General features: G+C 41.2%; 1 protein-coding gene across 1 annotated transcript in view; it reads right to left on the bottom strand.

Annotated features, from left to right (window-relative positions):
• LRBA (LPS responsive beige-like anchor protein) overlaps positions 1-20368 on the bottom strand; it is a 630809-nt gene that overhangs the window by 108416 nt on the left and 502025 nt on the right. The window lies entirely within an intron of this gene.

Genomic DNA, 20368 nt, shown 5'->3' with positions numbered 1-20368 from the left:
GAAAGCTTTTGATAAAGTTCCACATCAAAGGCTCAGTTAAGCAAGGTAAAGATGGAACGTAATGTCTGAGGCAGTGATATTCTGTATTCTTGGTGCTTGGGGGCAACATTGGAAGGGCTTCTGGCATTTTTGCCCTGCTGGTAGACATGGTTGACACCTGGATTTTGGTCATTATGTGACACAGAATATTGGACTAGATTGGCCACCGGCCTACCCTAACATGACTTCTTTTATGTTCTTATATTCACCAACACTCTTCAGCCCTGGTTCAGCAGGTAAACCTCAGCTGGCCGTTCCCAGCCCATCAGTATCACCTACATCCTTAGAGCACCACAGATGAATGCTGCAAACAGAGCTACAGACAAGACTGCAAAGTGCATGTCTCCTGGCCCAATGCCAGCTGCTTGTTGATAACGAAGATGAGTAGTTGCAAGATTGCTCCTGTGCAACTAGCTGCAAGCCTGACCTTTAGGTGTGCGGCTATAAAACCAGCCGAGATGCTATTAGGTGTGGATGCAATGTGTATGATATATGCTAAGACACTGACAAAAGACACATCCAAGTGAGCTATGCAATTTGGCAACTTCCTTTTCTTCCCTTTTAAATCCTTTGGAAATTTAATAAAATATGTTGGTTTTTTAAAAAAAGACACTGATATTGCCTTGCCTGATTCTTGGAATATGACCTTGGACTAGATACTTGCCTTGCTTGACTTCTGCAACCATGGCCTTGGACTGAACAACCCTGCCTTGCTTGACCCCTGGCACCTGATACTCGGAGACTGCAAGTCAGTACAAATAATTTTCAAGGCTCGTCCCTTGAATGGAATGGAAGTCCAACAACAGCATTTATTAATACACTTAAATTTCAAGTGGAAACCACAAAGTAATGGCAGAATATACAGTGCAACATCATTTCAGAATTGTTTAATATGGTAATGTTCAGAACGATCTCAAACCTTTGATATGTTTTGTTGAAGAAATGCTAAAATGTGTGTAATAAGACTTCTTCTCAGCAAAAATGAATGTGCCTGGTCAAACTGGAGATTGTTGGGTTAGAATTTTAGTTTGTGGACAGGTAACAATCTCCCACTTGTGGCAGCCTGCTTTGTGGCACACAGGAGTTAGACTGAAGATTTCCCAAACCAAAAGGTATTGATCTCACACTGTGCACAAGGCAGAGAGAAGGCAGCATACAAGCACAGATTTGTACTTGTCACAGATAAAGAAATGTAACATCTGAATGCGGCCTTTGCCTTGAGAAGGCACAGTCCTGTTTTCTAACACCAAAATAGGAATGACTTCCAGATGGCTTGGTCTTCTCCACTAAAAGACATTCTATTAGAAACTAGCAAGGTGGACAGTACTGCTTTAGGGTACTCTGTCATGGCTAACAATTGCCAAGTCTATGGAAAGTCTGAAAGAGGTCCAATTGAGAATAAATTATGGGACCTTGAAGGAAAACATCCATCCAACTCAATAGGGCTCCTGACATGATAGGCTCATTAAACTGACGATATATTGTCACTTAGGCCAGAGAAGAGTGATCAGGGTTATTTTTGTTCATAGATCTCTTATCTTTATTTATTTAGAAAGTTTGTGTCAGTTCTCCAAATATGTAAGCAAAAATTAAAAATGAATATAATAAAATAATAAAAACAATTATAATAAAGTTATAAATTGAAAGAAGCGCATTACAAACAGTATTAAGTACCCTCAAGCTAGAATAAGGGTGGCCAAGCTTAATGTAAGAGCCAATAGAATAAATGTGAGATGTCTGACAGCCACAAGGAAGGAAGGAAGGAAGGAAGGAAGGAAGGAAGGAAGGAAGGAAGGAAGGAAGGAAGGAAGGGGAGGGAGAATGAAGGGAGAAAAAGGTGGGAAGAAAACAACTTTTACTTTAAAAACATTCTTCAAGCTGCTGGCTGGCTTGGCTTGGATAAGAGATTTAGAGAGAAATGACTTCTTCAAGCTGGCCAATGGGGAGGGGGCTTTGAGAGCCTCACAATATGTGAAAAAGCCACGTGGCTCCTGAGCCGCAGTTTGGCCACCCCTGGACTAGAACCATAAAAAACAACTTTATAAAAGGGAGCACTTTGATTAATGCCTGGGTAAAGAGAAATATTTGGGCCTGTACGTTTTGGCCTAAAGGACTGTAAAGCAAATGCTAGGGAGAAATAGAAATATGGTCCAGGGTTCGTTTTGTAGAAAAATAGGTGGTGGAGCTCATCCAGGGATTGTTATGCACCTACTATTCAATGGACAGGGAGGTGGAACTCTCAGGTGGAGGAGGAAGAACTCTGTGAGCTCCCATTGAATCCAAGGACTGGAAATACCTATCAGTTGACCCAGAAATTACAGCATCTGTCTTGTTTCTAGCCGTTATTTCCTTACAAATAATCTCTACCTGCTCTCAGTGAGGTCCGTTTCCCTGAGGAAGGTAGTCTTCAAGAACACGGTGCTGGTTATACCCTCTACTGGTCAGGTAAGTCAAAGGCTGAGAGCCGCCTTTCTGGCGTTGGCTTCATGGTCAGGAACTCCATTGCCTCCAAACTCAAAAACCTGCCAACAGGTCACTCAGATCGCATCATGTCCATGCGCCTCCCACTTGAAAACAAGCAGCATGCAACACTCTTTAGTGTGTATGCCCCAACCCTTCAAGCAGATCCTGCAGAAAAGAACAAGTTCTATGCTGATCTACACAACCTCATACGGAAGACCCCTACAGAGGACAAGGTGATCGTCCCTGGCAACTTCAATGCCAGAGTAGGTAAAGACTCGGAAGCCTGGAAAGGAGTACTTGGCAAACACGGCATTGGCAACTGCAATGACAACGGGCGCCTCCTGCTAGAATTCTGCATGGAGCACCAGCTCACCATCACCAACACTATCTTCCAGCAGAAGAACAGTCTGAAGACAACCTGGATGCACCCACGGTCCAAGCACTGGCACCTTATTGACTACATTCTGGTGCGCCAGAGAGACCTTCGAGATGTCTTACACACCCGAGTAATGCCCAGTGCAGAATGTCATACGGATCATCGTCTTGTACGCTGTAATCTCCGTCTTCACTTTAAACCCACACCCAGGAGAGGAGGTATCCCTCGGAGGAAGTTTCAGGTTGGCAGTCTCCAGTCAGCCGATGTTAAAGCTGCCTTCCAGGCAAAGCTCCAGTCAAGAATTGAAGACCCCAGTTGCCCCATAGACCCTTCTCCAGAAGCACTCTGGGAACACCTAAAAACTACCGTCCTGCAGATCTCTGAAGAAGTCCTCGGGTTCTCCACAAGGAAGAACAAGGACTGGTTTGATGAGAACAATCAAGAGATCCAAGATTTACTGGTGAAAAAGAGATCTGCCTACCAAGCACATCTTGCTCAGCCCTCCTGTCCTGGAAAAAAAGCAACCTTTCGCGCTGCATGTAGCAACCTCCAGCGCAAGCTTCGAGACATTCAGAACGAGTGGTGGACCAAGCTTGCAGAGAGAACCCAGCTGTGTGCAGACACTGGTGATTTAAGAGGGTTCTACGAAGCCCTGAAGGCAGTATATGGTCCATCATATCAGGCTCAGAGTCCCTTGCGAAGTGCAGACGGCCAAGTGCTCCTCACAGACAAGGCATCCATACTGAACCGGTGGTCGGAGTATTTTCAGGTTCTCTTCAGTGCCAACCGTGTAGTTCAAGATTCAGCAATCCACCTCACCCCACTTCAACCAGTGAAAACAGAGTTGGATGAGATCCCCACCCTAGAAGAGACTGTTAAAGCCATCAAGCAACTGAAAAGTGGCAAGGCAGCAGGAGTTGATGGAATTCCACCAGAGATCTGGAAGAATGGGGGCACAGTATTACATAGCTCACTTCACAAAGTACTTGTCACCTGCTGGGAACAAGGCAAATTACCACAGGACTTTCGCGATGCAATCATCATCACTCTATACAAGAACAAAGGGGAAAAGTCAGACTGCTCCAACTACCGGGGGATAACCCTGCTCTCCATCGCAGGCAAAATCCTTGCCAGAATACTCCTGAACAGACTGGTGCCCACCATTGCAGAAGAACCCCTCCCAGAGAGCCAGTGCGGCTTCAGAGCTAACAGGAGCACCACCGACATGGTATTTGTTCTCAGGCAGCTCCAAGAGAAATGCAGGGAACAGAACAAGGCTCTGTATGTGACTTTTGTCGACCTTACCAAAGCTTTCGATACCGTTAGCAGGAAAGGCCTATGGCAAATCTTGGAACGTTTAGGATGTCCCCCAAGGTTCCTCAGCATGATCATCCAGCTACACGAAGACCAGCGAGGCCAAGTCAGACACTGCAACGACCTCTCGGAGCCCTTCCCAATAGGCACAGGTGTAAAGCAAGGCTGCGTTCTCGCGCCAACTCTCTTTACGGTCTTCTTTAGCATGATGCTTCAAAGAGCCGCAGTAGATCTAGATGATGATGATGGTGTCTACATCCGCTACCGCACCGATGGCAGCCTGTTCAACCTGAGGCGACTAAAGGCCCACTCCAAGACGATTGAAAAACTCATCCGAGAGCTACTGTTTGCTGATGATGCTGCACTCGTCTCCCACTCGGTATCAGCTCTGCAGCATATGACGTCCTGCTTTGCAGAGGCTGCCAAGCTATTCGGCCTAGAAGTTAGTCTGAAGAAGACAGAAGTTCTCCACCAGCCTGCACCCCAGGAAGATTATCACCCTCCCTGCATCATTGTGGGTGAATCAGTTCTGAAGACAGTCCAGCAGTTCAGCTACCTGGGGTGCATCATCTCCTCAGATGCCAAGATCGACAAGGAGATTGACAACAGGCTGGCAAAGGCAAACCGTGCATTTGGCCGACTGCACAAAAGGGTGTGAAGCAACAAGCATCTGAAAAAAGGCACAAAGATCAATGTTTACAAAGCGGTTGTGATGACAACCCTCATCTACGGCTCCGAATCGTGGGTTTTATACCGTCATCACCTGCGACTCCTCGAGCGCTTTCATCAGCGCTGCCTTCGCACCATCCTCAACATCCACTGGAGTGACTTTGTGACCAACACTGAAGTCCTCAAGCGGGCGGAGGTTACCAGCATCGAGGCACTGCTGCTGAAGACGCAGCTGTGCTGGGCAGGGCATATTTCTAGGATGGAAAACCACCGCCTTCCCAAGATTGCCCTGTAACTTTCCACCGGCCATCGAAATAGAGGGGCACCAAAGAAGAGGTACAAGGACTCCTTGAAGAAATCCCTTGGCACCTGTTGCATCAACCATCACCAGTGGTCTGACCTAGCCTCAGATCGCAAAGCATGGAGGCACACCATCCACCAGGCTGTCTCTTCCTTTGAGAACGCACGCATAGCTGGTCTTGAGGACAAAAGGAGATTGAGGAAGAATCGCACTGCTACAGCACCAACCCCAAATCAGACTTTTGCCTGCAGCCACTGTGGCCGGACCTGCCTGTCCCGCATTGGTCTTGTCAGCCACCAGCGAGCCTGCAGCAGACGTGGACTATTGCACCCTTCTTAAATCTTCGTTCGCGAAGCCAAGCCGAGAGAGAATCTCTACCTGACAGACAGTGTGAAAGACTGTTGAAAATAATGGTTTTTGGAATCTCAAATCTTGGCTATTAATTCAAATCTCCAGGTTACAAGGGCTACTTTCCTTTCTTCAGGGTTTTCTGATCGAGCACTCAGCCCTGGTAGCCCATGTGCATGGGTTAATGAGAGAACTACAATAAAAACAGGTCAGATGAAAATCAATGAGTAAAATAAAGATGTCCTGGCCCAAACACACAGAACAGATTGCAACAAATTAGGTTCTGACCATGATTTTAGCTTGAACTTTCATAGGAGTCAATGCAAACAATGGAGCCATACAAGTGACATAGGGGTCTACATCAGCTAGAAGAAAAATATTTTTCTTCTCCTTCCCCTCCCCAATCAAAGCTGCCTAATATTGCCACAAGAAAGTTAGATCTAGCCTCCAGAAAAAGGAGTCTGGACAAAACATAGTCAAGGAAGATCTGCAACTTCTGGGGCTCCACAAGGACACTTGGGCAACTTGCTTGAAACTTGGACAACTTGTGCATAATGACCATTAACATAGATTTTGGAATAGTCCAGAAATTGATGAATCTGAAAGCTTTTCAAAGTTTATGAAAGGTGAAATTAGAAAGGAAAGAGATGTCTAAAGAAACTATGTTTTCTCTTGGCAATGTCCCATGGGAAAGGGAAACTTCTCAAATGGCCTGGCATGCTAATACATCCAGCTGAGTATCTCCTGGAAACACATGAACATTCCCAGAAGCTGGGAGAGAAGCATGAGAATCAGTTGCTCATAATCTTTTACCACCTGGAAGACTAGCCTTTTCAAGAGCAATTACCTGCCAGAATCTATCTCAAAGGGGCAACAGACACCTATCAATCACAGAACTTGGAGACATGCCACCATAGCCACAAAATACAGGATGCCTTGGTAGATGTACGGAGATCCAAGACATCACTTAGTTACGGATGGATCAGGTGCGAAGATGAACAACAACAGAAACCGGGTAAATAGGCATGGGCATTGACATTAAGTCAGATGTGACAAAAAGATGGATTTAACAAGGGCCATTTTATTAACTAATTATAAACTCAAACCGGTGAGGGAATGCCTAACAGTGCAGAAAGAGCAGGGTAGGTATCAACACCTATCTCCCTGCCCACTGTTATAGGAAGAAACTTCAGAAAACAGTTTTGGCTTGTATGAGCATATGCAGGTAGCTCTGATTGAAGTGAGAAAATCCTTCAAATGAATAATTTCAATAGTAGAGTGAGGAGTACCCACTCAGAATCTTCTATTCCTACCTGCTGTAAAATTTTAAAGCTAAAATATCCTAATACATCTTTTCTTCCTGAATATGGTAAACAAGACAGAATAACTGCAGGGCATTTGTTTTATGGCTCTGATAGTCAGAAGTATAACACAGTGAATTAAATAGCATTCCTGGAAAGCTTGGATAATTTTCTGTCTGCACGAGTGGCAAAAGGTACAATTCTATTTACCAGACTACTCTACTGACATGAAGGGGGTAATATATACTTAACATTTTTTCAGCAACAATAGTTCAACAATAATAGAGGCAGACTGTTTAGAAATCAGTTATGTCAAGATATATAGTAGAAAATATTTGTATATAACCTTTCAGTCTGTCCCCTCGACCTAAACTTGCAATGGCCATTACAGATCACAGATGGTAAACAATATAAAGGTGGCTTCCCTATGCAGATAGAAAAAAAATACAAATGAGAACCTGAAGAGTTTGATGCAAGTTTCACACCCGCCATTTGGATTTGAATTTCCTAGGTTCCCTAGACTGGAGGAAGAAGGGGCAGACTTTAGTTCCTGCCAAGCTACCCTGGCTACAGATGCAATTCAGGACACATAAGGAGGGGTGGGGGAGAATCAATGGGGTGTCCAATTAGAGCCTAAAAAGTCATTTTTTGTGCCTGAGTAACATGGAAAATAAATTGTTAAATACATCAGCTATTGCTTGAAAGAAGGGGTTTGTCTGGGCAGCCAAGAGCCTTAATTCTGGCTAATCTCTTCACTTCAAAGGCCATGTTCACTTGGAGAAGAGACAATCTCAGTTACTACACTGCCCTTCTGAAGCTAAGAGGGGGCAGAGTAATGTGTTTAGTACTGTCTCAAGGACTTAATTTGCTTCCATCAATTAATGAAATACATATTTAGGTATTATTTCTGCTTTTAAAGCCTGTTGTGAATAGAAAAAACATCATTCAAGCCAAAACAAATATTTCCTTTCACTTCTATTTGCAGATTCTTTAGAAACAGAAAACAAAGATATACTGAAACTTTCAGATAAGTCCTTGCAACAATTCTATGATATATAATTTCATTTCATCCCTCTGTTCCAGAACATAGCTCCACATACTCCACTGTTTGGAATCTCTTTAAAGCTTTTCCACATAAAGTCTCCTTAGTTTTAAAAATTTGGAAACATAGATAAGAGTGTACTGAAAGATTTTAATACTACTTAATTTGTGATGGAACACCCACCTCTATGGGAAAGCCTTGACTTACAAATTACTTGGAATTCATTTGTTCTGACAATATTTGTGACTGCTAAAACAACCATATAATGCACACCTAAGTAAGACAGATAAATTGACTGCTTAAGTTCCACCTAACAACTCTTTTCCTATAGCACACTTCCTCTTCAGATAATTTTGATGGTTTCTCCCACCATCCCCTCCTGCTCAGCCAAAATTCCTCACACAGTTAATTTAGATAAACAGATAGGCTGATGGCCTTTGCTTGCACTAACACTCTTCTTCCTATGTATCCTTTTGAATATGCACAGAGCATATCAGGAAAAACAAATGGTGCCATTGCTGTTTAATGCAAAAACATTTATCTTCACTTGAATAGAGCCCCTACAAAAACAAACAATTTCCATGTAAAACCAAGAATTTTGCTGTTTTTAATAAAATCAACACTAGAATATTGTTTTATACATACACACACAGAGTGCTTTTTTTGTAGAAAAAGTCCAGCAGGAGCTCATTTGCATATGAGGCCACACCACGTGGCTTGGGAGCTTGTAGCTGCCACATGGTGGGTCGAGCCAGCCAAAGCCCTGGCCAGCCCAAGTGGAGCTCTGCTCCTGTGGGCTCTGGCAGAAAAAAAAGCCCTGTGTAGGTAGGTAGGTAGACAGACAGACAGATCTTGATATATGCTTGTAGCAATAGATGTGGAAGGTTCTCTGAATTCCCAGCATTCATTTTTTTTTAAAAAAAATGTAAGTTTCTAGGCTTCTCCCTTGCAATTATATGCCTTTTTCCTTACATAACCATAAAGGACAGAATGAAAGCTTAGAATTCAGAAAACCTGCTACACCTATTGTTTCAATGATATATTGACAACACTATTCTAGTGCCATTTTTTTTTAAAAAAAAAAACCCTCTCCCAGGTGGCGAGACAGGAAATGGCTGTTGTGGGGGAAAGTCAGAAAGTCCCTGGCCTTAGATTACTGCACCACAGTGAAGAAGCAGCAAAAAATAAAAACAGCTTCCAAAAAGGACTGAACTTGGTGCAAATAACTGATGTAGAAGATCCCAAAGTCTGAGGATATTCCTAGCAAGTGGGTCATTACTTCTTACTTAAACAGATATCTGAGAGAACTGCATCAAAATGCTCACAAGGTGGTTTTTCTGCAGTCTTATAGATAATGAATAAAACTACGTTGTTGAAAATGTCTGAAAACAAGAAGAAACTTCAGTCACTTGTAGCACTTTGCTAAAAGATTTGGAAAGAGTATTCACAGAGCAATGAAAACTATTTCAGGATATGTACTGAACTAGAATCCATTGTTATATTTACTAATTTTCACCAAAGATAAAGTGTTGCTAAAGGACACACATCTAGAATTACCTAAACGAAATACTACATACCATAGACATTGTTATCCATTTAATAACAGTACAACAAACTATAAGACTAGACAGAAATGGTGAAACTAAATATAGGGAAAAGGGGGAAAAGAATGTTTTTGTAATGAATTAGACTCTATGCATTTAACTATTTAAGAATACTCTCATTATAGTAACTGTTTCAAATTGATATGAATTTATTAAAAGAAAAGAGAATTGGCTAATATAAGTTTTTAATTTCAATCAGAATAGTATTAACTCTGGAACGCTCTCCCAGAGGTCATAAGGGCCCTACGGGATTTGTCTACATTCCGCAGGGCCTGTAAGGCCTTCGACATTTAACTGAGAGAGAGCTGCCACTGGTCATCATATAGAGCTCCATGCAGAGTACTGATGGTCACCATTGAACTTTCAGAACCGCTATACTGTACTGTATTAACACAGCACCATGAAATGTTTTAAATAATTTAAATATGTAATTATGTTTTATATGTTTTATTGGTTTTTAATGGAAGTAATGTGATGTTGTGAGCCGCCCTGAGTCCGCTAGCGGAGACGGCGGGATATAAGCTTAACGTAATAAATAATAAATAAATAAATAAAAGTTTTTTTTTTCACAATTTACAGCCAATTTCTAAATAATATTGCTGATAAAATATCATTTTTTGCTCAAAGTCCTGGAATGAATTATTAATTAATTAATTCTGAGTCCCTATTAAATGAATTGTAAACAAACAAACATTAACCTGTGGTTAAAAACAGTTTAAAAAGAATATTTCAGTGAACATAATCTCGTTGCTTCCTGAAACTGCTGTATGGTTCATCTGCAGATTCTTTATCCAGTCTATCATGTATATTGCAACTACTTAACCAGAGCTTTGTGGGACTGAGACAGTATATAAATAACTTACCGAAATATATGTGTTTGGTTGCTATATAAGCATGTCAGCCATGAGCTCTAGAGTGTGAAGAGAAACTCCAAATAAGCAAACGTTTGGAATTGTTTCTGTCTCTTGAATGACATAACTTAGAAACCTAACGACTAAAGGTCGGCACATGACAGTTGAGCACTCATGACCCCAAATTAAGAGCTATTACCCTTTATCTACTAATCAATGAGTCACAAACCTACTACTTGCCCTAAGAACTTTTCAGAATTCCTAAGATTTGTTCACACACCATTGCCTGAAAAGCAAGATGCAAATATGTAGAAACTGACTGGATAAAGGACAGCAAAATGTACGAACATACTAATTGAATATTTATTTTCCTAAATATTTTTACAATTTTTTCTGCTCTTCAAAGTCCTTCTGTTTTAGACAACAGAAAGTTTATGGGCAAACAATTACATCTATATTTTTATTATTGCAGTTTGTAAACCGAGAAACAAGACAAGATGCTGGTGACAGAAGGAAAAGATGACAGGAAAAGGACCAGTTATATAAAAGAACAGATTAGGAAATGAATAGAGATATTCGAGAACTTTTAAAAGCAAATGTTTTGGACACTGTCATTCGTGGCTTTTGCTATTACAAAAAGTATTGGTGCAGAATATATTCTGAACTACACCTTTATGTTTTCAATCTTTGTTCTTTTATATTTTAATTAAAATGCAACCGGCAAATAAACAGTATAAGCCACCTACCTGGCACTGCATCATTATGCTATTTGTGCTACAGATAGTAAACTATGCAAAAAAAGAGAAAAAAACCCCTATCATTTGCACTTCTCCATTAATGTAATTTATAAACAAGACATGTAAGATAAGGGATAGCTCTGCTATCCTCAAGGAAATTAAACTCAAGTATAATTCCTTCAGTTAATGGGAATGTATAAAACAATGAAAGTTGTAGTTTCATGGAAACATGAAAACTGAAAGAGGAAATGTTTCTTTTAAGACAACAACAACAACAAGAAGATATTGGATTTATATCCTGCCCTATACTCTGAATCTCAGAAAGAACCGTCACAATCTCTTTTACCTCTCCCCCCACACCTGACACCCTGTGAGGTAGGTGGGGCTGAGAGAGCTCTTACAGCAGCTGCCCTTTCAAGGACATCTCTTGCTAGAGCTATGGCTGACCCAAGGACATTCCAGCAGGTGCAAGTGGAGGAGTGGGGAATCAAACCCAGTTCTCCCAGAGAAGAGTTTGCACACTTAAACACTACACCAAACTGGCTCTCTTACAAATAGCAATTCTAAATAAATGTATTTATAGACTTCTTCTTACAAAGACATGAGTACAGTGTAAACAAGTCAGACCTAAGTAGGCTTCCCAACCCTCCCACCCTGGTAGGGGACCCCCGAATTTTCAGCCTCCTCCCCCGCTCTTAAAAAATCTGGGGGCAGGGGGAGAGAGAACATACCTGTAGGCATCATACAGCTTGGGATCCGTTTTTAAAATGTGTCGCTTTAAGGCTGCACAGGAAACAGGAATGGCCCCTCCCTTTCTTTTCCTGTGCAGCCTTGCTTTCGAGCAAATTCTGCTGGAAGACCAAGTACGGTAAGTATTTGTGTGTGTGTGAGAGAGAGAGAGAGGGAGGGGGCAGGGAGGGGGATTCCCTGGTATGGAGGCCCTCCCCCCCTTTAAAAAGCATGGGGGGGGAGGGAAATGTCTACTAGGCACTCTATTATTCCCTATGGAGAACGATTCCCATAGAGAATAATAGGGAATTGATCCATGGGTATTGGGGGCTCTGGGGGGGCTATTTTTTGAGGTAGAGGCACCAGATTTTTAGTATAGCAGCTAGTGCCTCTCCCCAAAATACCCTCCAAGTTTCAAAAATATTGGAACAGAGGGTCCAATTCTATGAGCCCCAAAAGATGGTGCCCCTATCCTTAATTATTTCCTATGGAAGAAAGGCATTTAAAAAGGCATGCTGTCCCTTTAAATGTGATGGCCAGAACTCCCTTGGAGTTCAATTATGCTTGTCACATCCTTGTTCCTTGTCACATCCTTGAGAGCCAGTTTGGTGTAATGATTAAGTGTGCGGACTCTTATCTGGGAGAACCAGGTTTGATTCCCCACTCCTCCACTTGCACCTGCTAGCATGGCCTTGGGTCAGCCATAGCTCTGGCAGAAGTTGTCCTTGAAAGGGCAGCTGCTGTGAGAGCCCTCTCCAGCTCCACCCACCTCACAGGGTGTCTGTTGTGGGGGAGGAAGGTAAAGGAGATTGTGAGCCGCTCTGAGACTCTTTGGAGTGGAGGGCGGGATATAAATCCAATATCTTCTTCTTCCTGGCTCCACCCCCAAAGTCTCCTGGCTCCGCCCCCAAAGTCCCCAGATTTTTCTTTAATTGGACTTGGCAACCCTAGACCTAAGGGAAACCCAGGAAGACATATTAATTAGAAGATGTTGCCATCATTGTATCTCATTCTGAACAGGGCCCTAGATTGTGGATCAAAAAATCTACAGAATGGAGTCAGGGACAGACAAGATAAATTTTTCTATAAGCCAGAGGGAAGCCCCATGTATGCTTAAAAGTACCTTGGAGGGTTACCTGCCCCCCTCCCAAAATGATAGAAGAAACATCTATAGCGAGTGCTTTTTTGTTTTATTTTTAAAAAAGCCCAGCAGAAGCTCATTTGCATTTTAGGCCACAAAGCCTGGCATAGGAGCATGTGGCTGCCGCATGGTGGGTTGGGTCGACTGGAGCTCCGCTCCTGGTTTGCCCTTGCCTGCCTCCATGCCATGACCTTGGTATTCCTTGAAGATCTCCCATCCAAATAATATCCAGAGTTGATGCTGCTTAGTTTCTGAGATCTGATAAGGTCAGGCTTGCCTCGTCTATTCAGGTCAGAGCCTGTATACTTTACCTCCTGCCATATAAGGGAATGGCTTCTACACTCCTGAAAAGTGTCGCAGATGGTTAAAATGTGTTCCCCCCTGCTAACACTAGTGGTCTGTTATCAACCAACAGGGTGAAACAAGTATGCTTTTAGGTGCAGAATGTACAGATTGCACCTGCCTAGGTCTTTGTAACACAGAATCACCTTTGAAACTCTCTGGCATAAAAAAAGCCCTGTCTATAGCTTTAAAAGATAAATATCCACTAAGATATTGTGAGACTATGTTCTGAGATCTCAGTGGCCATTCTGGTGGCTGCTATGCAGTCACAACAATATTGCCAAATCTTCCAAACTTCTGTTTTTATCAGTAAAAGGCAGGAGGAGAAAGAGACCAAAAAGGGTAAAAGAGGAAAGCAAGGAAGCAGAGAAAGGATTCAAGCTATGGAGGCTGCCAGGAGTTGGAGAAAAGAAAACAGTGTGAGGAGAGGAATACAGGAGGGAATGAGATGCCCTCTGCATGCCATTGTAATCTCCTACCCTTTGTTTGCCAGGATGGCTAAGAAATGGAGCTCATTTTTCATTGTTTCACACAGGGCTGTTTTGTATAAAAAGCCCAGCAGGAACTCATTTGCATTTCAGGCCACGCCCCCTGACACCAAGTCAGCCGGAACTGTATTTCAAAAAAAGTGCTGGGTATAGGATACAACTCTACATCTTTTTAAAATGGACCTGAAGAAAGCATTCTCACTGCAATCTTGCTTTTCCACTCAGCAATGAAATAAAATGCAAATATGGAACAAAGACTGCAACTAAACAGTGAAGTTGCATGCCAGAATTGAAGACTGTCCAACGTATCAATTGAATATATTAACACTATATATATATTTCTAAAATACATCACAACTCCAATATGGCTTCTATAATTCTTCGTATGAGGAAGATAAGAGTAACTAATCATAATGGTACCTTTTTGCTTTAAGAATATGAAACTACAGTTGTATCATGTCTGTTACACTTATCATTATTGGTTTAGAGACATTTTTATGCCTCCAAGTATTAAATCTATGTTAGCATTGAACACGGCATACCATTCTGATACAACAGATTATACTAACACTACCATTAATGTTTATTTAATACTAATGTGCTAGATACTGTAGAATAGAAAAGGCTCTTAGGTATGAAAAGGAAAGAAATGAATAATGTTTCCAGAGAGAAACTCAAGTGCTCTGAATACATAGTTTTTGCTTACATTCTCAGAACTGACCAGCATAATATCAGTGGGCCACAAAATGCATCACATTGAAATGTCAGTTCTCTAATTAATTAATTGCTGGTCAAAGGAGAAAAGGAAGACACAAAAAAACAAGAACAGGTTGCTTGTTTGGAAGCCCAGAATTGTTGCCATGGTAGTTGGCAGGAAGTCCAGCATTTCACAGGATATAAAGTAGCATGTAGCATGCCCCCGCCCCCCAGGATAATGGCCTGCTCCCCCCCCCATGCAGCAACTAACCATGCTTGAGACTCTATTCTGTCTATTTTGGGTTGCATTGTTTTATCATGCATTAGTCTGCCCTGAATTATTATAAAATCAAGAAAATGTTTGATCTTTGGGAAAGTTACCAATACTTCAAAATGAACCTTGTATACAGTTTCCAGCCTCCAGCTTAGAGATCTCCTGCTTTTACAACTGATCTCCAGCTGGCAAATATCAGCTCCTGTGGAGAAGATGGCTGTTTTGAAGAGTGGACTCAATGGCATTGTACTATGCTGAGGCCCCTCCCGTCCCCGAACCTTGCTCTCTCCCAGCTCCACCCCCAAAGTCTCCAGGTACTTTCCAACATAGACCTGGCAACCCTAATCCTCATGTGAAATATTTATGGAGTATACTACAAGGAGCCTAAATATTAATCAAAGTGAGATCTGCTTATGAAAACAAGCACTGCAACCTTTTTGGAACTTTCTTTTTTAATGTTCTTCACAAGCAGATTCATTGTGCTTTGTGGGGGGAGATAATACAAGCAGTAGCAGTTCCTCCACATACCTTTCTCTGAAATGGAGCCACTGGCCCAGGAGTGAATTTCAGAAAAGCTTTTAGTCTCCATATCCCAAACTATAAAGCTTGAGAATTGTTTGTTTCTTTATATACATTATTAGACACTGATTGGCTCAATATTTCCTCTCTACTGAAACACGGTGAATTCCACTAATGATAGAAGCACCTCTACAAAGATGGGTAAGGAGAAATCAGTCTGGGAATCCCCAAACTTCAAGATGGCCTAAGTCCTGACTTGAGAAAAAATACTTTTGAGGACAAAAGGAAATGGACTCGATGATTTACTGTGTCTCAGTGGCCTAGGTTTAAAATCCTCTAACGAGGATTCATAACCTGTTGTCTACAGGTCAGCACTCTCTTCTGACCTGTAAGTCCCAGAAAATAGCACTGTATAGAACAGGATACTACAAGCAAATTTGGAGTGTAAGACTCTCAGTGAAGTATACTTTCCTTTTAAATTCCTGCTAATTCTCAGGTACAATGGAGGGTTTTAGTAGGCAGTAGTTTTGCTTTGCTACATTTAAGCTCAGACCCTTGAAGAAATAGTTCTCATGCCTGAAAGATCTCACAGATGCTTAAAAGGGGTGCAGACCTCTGCACTAGGAAAAATGTAAGAAGTTACTAGTTATCAGATTAATTTTTAAGGGTAAAGAAAATATTTTTTAAAAATTAAGAAAAAGAATGATAGCCTTTCCTAGGTAATAGAGAAAATAATGAATTTCACCAACTTTACAAATAATAAAATAGGGTCTGTGATGATTTGTGTGCATATAACTTCTAGGCTTGTTCCGTATCAAATGTCCTATGTTAGGCTGCCCTTGCCTTCTGCACTTTACAGGGTGAAGAACACAGCAGATCTTCTCCTCTCCTATCTGTTGTTAGGCCTGCTCTACCTTGGTTATATACATTAACTATTTGCTTTTATGGCCATTCCAAAATGCTGGTTTTAACCTTTAAAAACCTGGTGCCCTCATAAATTCACGAGCTCTCTCATCAGCTGTCAACTGGACATAACTTGCATTTGGATGGCTGTGACTAGAAATAGAATTTTTAACAGCTATGTCTTCCAAACAAAGGGTTCAGGAAAGGTGACAAGACCTTTGCCCCCACAGATGGAAGAAAGTTAAATTCTGTATTTTATCATTTCAATTATAGTTCTTTCTAATTTGTTTTGTAAAAGCATTATAAAAATATTGCATTTAAATAAATTCAGGTTCAGGGGCATGGTACAAAATGGTTAACATACCAAGGTGAGAGAAAGTCACCTTGATAAGTTAATCATTTTGTAAATAAATAAATTCAGGTTCAGGGGCATGGTACAAAATGGTTAACTTATCAAGGTGAGGGAAATTCTGGGATCCCTATTTATAACCAAAAGGGAGACTACATTGAATTTAAGATGACACCAACACATACAAAAGGCTATATACTGAACACACCTGTAACTTGTATGTAAATTTAAGATAACCCCCTATTTTCTTGACTGCATGCCTGGAAAAAACCTATATGTAGAATAATATTGTTGCCCTGCATGATTTATTTTATCTGTTGCTATTCTTTCTGCTGATTAGGTGTTTCATACATTGATTTTATAATATCTGGGGGGGGGGTTGTGGGCGAGTAAATAACTTTCAGAAGACTCCATAGAAAAGTACCATAAATATTTTAAGCAAGATTTATAGTATCAGTTGTCTACATGAAATAATGAGGTATAAATAACAAGACAGGATTTAATCAAAACAAACTAAACCAGGAAAAATGCTAGTCAAATTTGTTTACACTTTAAGGAACAAACATACTAAGAAAATGCATGCTGATCAGTTTAATGTTTTAAGGTTTAGAAAACAAGGACTGAGTGTATAACTCAATACAGTTTGTAATCTTCAAAATGTTATATGGAGTGCTGCATTAGAAGAGTTCAGCTAATGGCTGAATGCTATATCACTCTGAAAGAGGATTATTCTCACACATTCTTCCTCCCCCCCAACCTCCTCTCCAGTTATATATTTAATCTGATTTGATGAAAGAACATTGTGTCTGTTATTTTTAATATTGGGAGTTGGATTAAAGTAACTATGTACGCCAATTAGCATTGCAAACCCCTGCTATTGACCTGGTACTGAACAAGCTGTTATTATGCATCGTCCTATATATCATCTGTTTCCCTTGCTAGTCTATTCCAATAAGAGATGGACAGCTGCAACACTATCCCTGCTCAACCTGAGGACCATCTGACTTTAATTGTAGTACACAGCTTGATGTGGGTCTGGTTATGAGAAGCCAAAGTAACACAGGGTAATAATCTGGAAAAGCAGAAACCTGCCAGGCACAGAGCTGAAACAGAGGCTTGGGCTGTCTGCTTGGCTGATGGGATGTAGGAAATATGATTAATGAGCAAGGTATAATGATATCAGGAACCCGATTAGCACCACAAAAAGGTCACAGATCAAAGCAGTATGCATTTCATGAGGTCCAATCATTGCACAAAAATCTGTACAGTGAACTGAAAGGGGGGGATCTGTATGTGATAGCTTACAAAATGGGTACTTAAAACTACCATCATAATTTATTCTGATCTAGGAAGTTGTAAGGCTGTAATAAATGGACAGTTTGGGTTTTGTAACAGTTCAGGGAACTAATCATATGCTGTTAGAAAGGATTCTTTGTCAAAATATTAAAATGGAATATGTACAAATCTGTAATTTTGCTAACTATTCACATTTTTTCTAATCTTATAAAAAGACTAATGAGACAGCCCACTAATAGATTTACTTGTGCTATGTAATTGCAAAACCACAGCATATTTCATGTAACCCTCAAATAAGCCATTCATTAATCATGTATCTACATACACAGTCATTTGATATGCATTCAAGATATGCAAACAAAGAATGCAGGTCTCTTGCTATAGAAAACAATATTCCCACATCCACATGTGACTACATCATACATTTTGATATATTCTATGTGCTTTAGGATGAAAGTTAGGGTAAACTCCAAAACCAAATGTCATCTTGTTAATTAACCAAAATTATAAAGAGGAGGAAATTACCATGTCTAAGAAACTATCTAATATTATATTCATTTATGCAATAGTAAAAAGCATATTACACAATAAAATAATTTTGCAGGTAAAAGAATCGTATTTTTACCACAAATGTAATTTTCATTTTCATTATTGTATAGTATTTAATATTATTTGTACAGTGAATAAGTGTGCTCCTAATTCCACCACTACAGCAAAGGGCCTTGTCTTTTAAAACTCAAGGAACCACTTTACCAGTAGAGTCCACTAACGCACCTGCAATAGGTGGATGAAGTATCTTGGAGATAATGGGCTGGATCCAGAATAACTTTTACTTCAGCAGAATGGAACTTTCTTGTCTACCCCCCCCACCCCCCCACCCCCCCGCTTCCCACTACAACTGACAAATCTCTATACCACAGTGCTCCTGTGAGATACAAGATCCTGAAGAACAACAGGAGGAGAATAGCAGGAACAGGGAATCATTAGAGGAGCATCTAGTTGGATCCAACCCAATATCTTGCAATAAACCCAGATGTCAAGAAGATTCAAGGAGAGATTCTGTAGCTTCTCACAGGTTATACAACTCTCCATAAATGTTTATTCACACCCAAACCTCACTATATTGAAATGAAGATTTCTGCTTGGGGTCTGGAAGGACAGGGATTCCATATGTGGAGCATGAACAGGGAAGCAAAAAGAAGAACTAAAAAACTGGATTGTCCCATATGTGCCCCAAAAAGCTTTGTGCTCTGCTGAGCAACATCTGCTGGTAGTCCATGACCCAAAAGATGTTTGCTTAACTTCAACGAAGGCCAGGGCATTTTCCAATCCTGGCCCCAGCCTAGTGGAAGTCACTCCCACAAGATCAGGGCCCTGGGGGATATAGTCCAATTCCACAGGGCCTGTAAGACAGAGCTGTTCTGGCAGGCCTTTGGTGAGATGGCGACCACCTGAAGACCTTGGCCTCCCCTATGCACACCACCTGGGTGCACTGTCCTCAAGAAAAATCCTGGCATCTGTTAAATGGATTCTGCTGTTAGTTAGTTATGTCCTGGGCCAGTGGGAGAGATTGGTGGGCACCAGAGACAGTTTGGTGAGCCAGTTTGGTGTAGTGGTTAAGTGTACGGACTCTTATCTGAGAGAACCGGGTTTGATTCCCCACTCCTCCACTTGCACCTGCTAGCATGGCCTTGGGTCAGCCATAGCTCTAGCAGAGGTTGTCCTTGAAAGGGCAGCTGCTGTGAGAGCCCTCTCCAGCCCCGCCCACCTCACAGGGTGTCTGTTGTGGGGGAGGAAGGTAAAGGAGATTGTGAGCCGCTCTGAGACTCTTCGGCGTGCAGGGTGGGATATAAATCCAATATCATCTTCTTCTTCAGGGACAGACGACAGCAGACTGCAGATTTATACCCTGTCCTTCTCTCTGAATCAGAGTCTCAGAGTGGCTCACAATCTCTATCTTCTTCTCCCACAACAGAGGTGGGTGGGGCTGAGAGAGCTCTCCCAGCAGTTGCCCTTTCAAGGACAACTCCTACAAGAGCTATAGCCAACCCAAGGCCATTCCAGCAGGTGCAAATGGAGGAGTGGGGAATCAAACCCGGTTCTCACAGATAAGAGTTCACTCACTTAACCACTATACCAAACTGGCTCAGTTGTGTGTTGTGTTGTTTTTAGATGTTTAGTCTGTTGTTAATTGTATTTATTTTTATTATTTCATTGCTGTGACCTGCCTTGAGCCCACTTGCGTGGAGGATAGGATATAAATCCAAAGATAAAAAATAAAATAAAAAACTGTCACCCTACTATTGTAAACCAGTGACAGTGAGGTTTTCCCCCTTTAGTTAGTTGTATGTTAGTTTTATTATTGTATTCCCCCCAAAGAAGTAAATAAATTACTTAAACCTATGAATATATCTTTCCATAACTTAAAAAAGGCATTACAGATTTGAATAAAAATTACATTTTATGATGAACTCAAGGATGGCTATCCCTAAACTTGACAGCTTATTTGCCAGTGCTACCGATGACTGATGTACACCATATAAAGTATTCAGGATAAAATAAAGATTGACAAAATATAACCTAAAT

Source organism: Heteronotia binoei, chromosome 9 (assembly GCF_032191835.1).
Source record: "Heteronotia binoei isolate CCM8104 ecotype False Entrance Well chromosome 9, APGP_CSIRO_Hbin_v1, whole genome shotgun sequence".
Lineage (NCBI taxonomy): Eukaryota > Metazoa > Chordata > Lepidosauria > Squamata > Gekkonidae > Heteronotia > Heteronotia binoei.
The sequence above is the reverse complement of the archived record's forward strand: the minus strand, read 5'-3'. Positions and strand labels throughout refer to the sequence as shown.